Here is a 6,000-nt window from a genome sequence, read left to right on the forward strand (position 1 = left end):
CAGCTCAAACCATGACTGGAAAAGCATATTGGCTCAATAATAAGTGTCAATAACCTTGGGATACAAGTTATTCAAGAGCAACAGGTAGTCTATTCTTGACATGGATGGTGATTCAGACCTGATCGTAAATGTTTAGCACATCTACGATCAGTTTTCCTGACATGCGTGGTGACGCCCGGCACAGGGCTAGTCTGCCCTGCATGTCATGACCTACCCCGCCTATCATGTACAAAAGCATTGCACAGCTGCAATGCTTTTGTACTTGAAGAGTAGCTCCCAGCCAGCGCAGCTCCTGTGCACTGGCAGGGAGCTACTCATCGCTGCCTGGGTCGCAGCAGCTGCGTGTGATGTCATGTAGCCGCAGAAGCTTCCCCAACGGTCCGACATGCCTGCTTTTCCCGGACTGCTACCCCTAAAGGGCGGCAAAACGCCACCGGCCTGCCCCTTTCTGCCCAGCAACCGCCTCTGCCTGTCAATCAAGCAGAGGCGATCGCAGGGAAAAGACAGCCATCAGCTGTCTGGCATGCGCTGGCGCCGGCACAGTTCAGACCTGTTCGCTGCTGTGCGAAAATGCACAGCAGCAATCAGGTCTGAATTAGCCGCAAGGTCCCTTAAGCAGCCGAGAGGCATGTGAATTCTTGGTCTGTTGGGTGACATACTCTACAGATGTTAATAATATGTACATGTTTATAAAACCAATAAATACTTTGTTGAGAAAGGGAACTGGTGATCAAGCCCACAAACTGGTGAAATGTGTGTCCAACTGGATCCTAATCCTTATATGGACTGTCTCAGAAACCAACTCCTGGTAAAACTTTGTATTTTTCCAAACCTTATGTTATTTTTGTTATTATAGTCAGAATGTTTATCTGCTAAATGCCCATAACTTGCATACTTGCCACTAGTCATTTAATGGAGGCTGTGTTCTATTTACCCATTTGGGAAATCTCCCCTGCCTCCTGGTAAAACTATATACCATTCAAACTTTTTAATTTTTGTGATTGTTATTCAAAATTGTTATCTGCTAAACAATTGTAGCCTGTATACTTACCAGTTATCATTTCACTGAGGCTGTGATATACCCACCCTTCAGGGAAATCTCCCCTGTGAGCACATTTATTTATTCAATTGTTGCTTTACAGCAGGATGACACCCATGTCGCCTTCATGAATGCATGGGTTTGGCCCAATGTGGCTATACAATCATTGCACATCAGTGTGTTTGCAAGTGTGATTTTATTTGCATTGCCCTCCATACACCTGTGAAAAGGGTTCTCATTACCTACAGTCACACCACATTGGATATGTCTGACCCTGTCTAATCTTGGAAGCAATACAATGTTGGGCCCTACTAGTACCTGATTGGGAGACCCCCAGGTAATATAGGGTACTGTGGAACAAGGACCCCTTTGCACCATCTTCTCCTATGCCAGGTGTCAGGGAATCACTCACAAATCACTGCAAACCATCCTGTTGCTGCCTCCCTTTCTACTGATCTCGAATTAACCTTCTGAACTCTCATCACAAATGGTTCCCCCAGTTTTCACTTGCGCTGGTATGCCCCAACAGTGGTTACTGGGGGATACCTGAGTGAAACCAGATTCAACTGTTTTTCTTTCATCCAGAGAATCTATTCCATAATTTTATGCTCTCAATCAGTTATTCACTACTGGTAAGCAGAAACCAGACGGAACGATCAGGTTCTCTGATTACTTTTTCTCTTAATACAAATTCATGCTTGACAGGCTGTCACATCTTTTAGAAAAATTACAGTTACCAGGTTTATATTTGTTTTCTTTGAAACCAGTATTACAGATTACCTTTGACCACCACATTTTGGAATTGGTTATCATAACCTTATTGATACAGGTTGAGTCTCCCTTATCCAAAATGCTTGGGACCAGAGGTATTTTGGATATGGGATTTTTCCGTATTTTGGAATAATTGCATACCATAATGAGATATCATGATGACGGGACCTAAATCTAAGCACAGGATGCATTTATGTTACATATACACCTTATACACACAGCCTGAAGGTCATTTTAGCCAATATTTTTTATAACTTTGTGTATTAAACAAAGTGTGTCTACATTCACACAATTCATTTATGTTTCATATACACCTTATACACACAGCCTGAAGGTCATTTAATACAATATTTTTAATAACTTTGAGTATTAAACAAAGTTTGTGTACACTGAGCCATCAGAAAACAAAGGTTTCACTATCTCAGTCTCACTCAAAAAAGTCTGTATTTCGGAATATTCCGTATTTCGGAATATTTGGATATGGGATACTCAACCTGTACTACAGTAGTTTAGAAAGGTCAATCTCTTACCACCAGACATATTGTATCTGCCAGATTGTAATCATCTCACACTGTGTTCTTTATCACACTAATTGACATTAAACATTTGTTTCTTATCACTTTTAAAGTAATAAAAATTGAAACTCAATAAAATATCCATATTGGTTCTATGTGAGGGTGCCACTACATTTTAATACATACCAAAAAAATGAAGTTTGAAACAAGTTTTATTACAAAAACATTTATCAAGAGTGTTCTTACTTTGTTCTTCTGCATTTAGGAAGGGAACTGCCAGCAGGAGCTGGAGAATTCCTGTACATATAGCAGGAAACTATCAAATTGAAGTCTCCTACAAGATTAATTACAGTAATTGTTGAGAAGCAAATGGTTGTAATTGGGACAATATTTGGCAACATTTTCTAGACAACACTTACTTGTAAAGTGTAAAGTGCAGTATATTCCATTGCGCTTTACAGTTGGAAACAAAAGTGATAAACCAAAACAGGTTTACAACAGACAGTCAGAGAGGTAGGAAAGACCTGCTCGTAAGCTTACAGTCTATAGAGAAATACATAAAGAGAGCCATTTATGGAAACATCTGCAATCACAAATTGTACAGGACAATCTACTACAGTAAAGTGTGTTTTAATCTGCAGTTGTTCTTTCAAAATAATTACCGCAATGCAGCAAATCTGCCATCCAGTGATGCTGCCATGGCTACACAGTATGTTATACCTCTGGTGCTGCCCATGTCGGGCCACTTCTAGAAAATTTTACAGGGCTACTTTTAGTTCCCAATACTACCCTTGTCTCAGACACAACTGCAGCAAAAGACGCAAAAAAGGCTGCAATTGCATATAATCAGGTCCTATGGGGAGGGATTGGGACCCCACCCCCTCATCAGACTGTAACCCGATTAGAGCGGCTTCCAAAAATTTCCTGGCCTTGTTTTCCATCCCAATCTATCCAATTACTACACCTTTGTTGTAAAAGGGGAGTCAGCTACAATTAATCTATTCAGTTTGTTAAGCTTCAGCACTTCAGAGGATACTGAGGGCCTAATTCAGACCTGATTGCAGCAGCAACATTTTTCTCTAATGGGCAACACCATGTGCACTGCAGGTGGGGCAGATATAACATGTGCAGAGAGACTTAGATTTGGGTGGGTTATTTTGTAAAAAACAACAACAAATAAGGACCTTAATGAGCTTCAGTTGCAGTTTTGCTATTTTAGCAAATTGAAACTGCATTCAGATACATCTGCATACAGATGAAGCCATGCTAATCGTGGCTCCGTCTGTGCTGGGGCGCTTGCCTAAGCACACCTATTGCAGTATCTGAACCATGTGCACTTCAGTGACGTTCAGTCACCCCATTTTCTGCAATGGGAGCATCTCAGTGCACTCCCGTAGCGCGGCTAGGCGCCGGATCACCTAGTCACGCCGGGAGTGCACATTTGCAATGGAGCTGCTTTAGATGAGCGTGGCTCCATCTGTACGATCGCATGCTGGAGGCTGCCCAGCACAGGGCAAGGACGCCCAGCATGCTAAGTGCTGTCCATCGCTGCAATCGTACTCTAATTGCAATCGCATCACTAATAGATCGCAATCGCCAGTGACATGCGGTTGGGTGAGGCAGAATTATCCTGTTATACTAACGTTTGTGTCAGAGTTTTGACTATATAAAGTATATGAAAAATACAAAGAATATGTTAGAAATATCTTCTCTTTATCATTCTAATAATTTTTATAGTCAAATCTCTGGAGTAAAAAGTCTATGGCAGGTGAGGCGCAGTCTTTCTTTTCCGCACATCTCTGAACAAAACTCACCAAATTTCCAGGAGTTTATACTGCGGCACCTTTGCATAATGCCCACACAGGGCTGGTGCTAGGGTGTTTGGCATTCCCCTCCAAGCTATAAATATGTGCCTTCCCATACTTTAAAAAGGAACAGCGCACATAATGCCCCCTATAGCAGTGAGGCTTATACACATAATGCTCCCTGTGGTAGTGACGTTTACACACATAATGCCCCCTGTACCAGTGACGCTTACAGAAGTAATGACCCCTGTACCAGTGACACTTCCACACGTAATGCACCCTGGAATAGTGAAGCTTCCACACGTAGCACCCTCTGTAGTAGCGACGCTTACACATGTAACACCCCCTGTACCATTGACGCTTACATATGTAATGCTCCCTGTAGCAGTGATGCTTTTACTTGTAATGCCCCCTGTAGTAATGATGCTTACACACGTAATGCCCCCTGTAGCAATGACGCTTACACACATAACGCCCCTTGTATCAGTGACGCTTACACACGTAATGCCCCCTGTAGTAGTGATGCTTACATACGTAATGCCCCCTGTATCAGTGACACTTACACATGTAATGCCTTCTGCAGTAGTGACGCTTACACATGTAACGCCCCCTGTAGTAGCGACGCTCACACACATCATGCTCCCTGTAGCAGTGACGCTTACACACGTAACGCCCCCTGTACCAGTTATGCTTACACACGTAACGCCCCCTGTAGCAGTGACACTTACACACATAACGCCGCCTGTAGCAGTGATGCTTACACACATAATGCCCCCTGTAGTAGTACGCCCTCTGTACCAGTGACGCTTACACACGTAACACTCCCTTTAGTAGTGACATTTGCACATGTAATTCCCCCTGCAGTAGTCACGCTTACACACATAACGTTCCCTGTAGCAGGGATGCTTACACATGTGACACCACCTGTAGTAGTGATGCTTACACATGTAACTCCCCCTGTACCAGTGATGATTACACACATTATGCCACACAATCACACATACACACAGATACACACACCACATACACATATATTTAAAAAGGGAAGTAAGTCTGAGCCAGGTGGTTATAGTAAGTCTTACATCTATAGTGGGGAAAGTACTGGAAGGTATTTTAAGAGATAGTATCATATCCTTGAACCAATAAGGTTATTAAAAGGATCCAACATGGATTTGTGAAGGATAGATCATGTCAAACTAACTTAATAGGCTTTTATGAGACAGTTAGTGCGAACCTAGATCAGGGTAAAGAGGTGATGTCATCTTTTTAGACTTTGCAAAAGCTTTCGATACAGTACCTCACATGAGACTTATCTACAAAAGAAGAGAACTTGGGCTAGGGAGCACAATATGCACTTGGGTTAAAATTGGTTAAATAAAAAGGAGAAGTGAATGGTGGTAAATGGAACGTATTCAAATTGGTCTGAAGTACTAAGTGGTGTGCCACAAGGGTCTGTACTTGGACCACTATTGTTTAATACTTTCAGAAATGATCTAGAAGTAGGTTTAGAGAGTACAGTGTCAATTTTTGCAGACAATATCAAATTGTGTAAGGTTATAAATTCAGAGGGGGGTGCTAAGTCTCTACAGAATGACTTATTTAAATTGGAATCATTGGCAGCAAAATGGAGAATGCAGTTCAATATAGACAAATATATAGTAATGCACTTCAGTAGAAAGAACAAAAATACTACCTACTCCCCATACTAAATGGGGAGAAACTAGAGGATTTTTTTATTGGAAAAAGATTTAGGTATTCACATAGATAAGAAACTTAGTTGTAGTACCCAAAGTAGCAATGCAGCAAAAAAGACAAACAAGGTATTAGCATGCATAAAGCAGGGAATTGATGCAAGGGATAAGAGTGTTGT

Source organism: Pseudophryne corroboree, chromosome 1 (assembly GCF_028390025.1).
Source record: "Pseudophryne corroboree isolate aPseCor3 chromosome 1, aPseCor3.hap2, whole genome shotgun sequence".
Lineage (NCBI taxonomy): Eukaryota > Metazoa > Chordata > Amphibia > Anura > Myobatrachidae > Pseudophryne > Pseudophryne corroboree.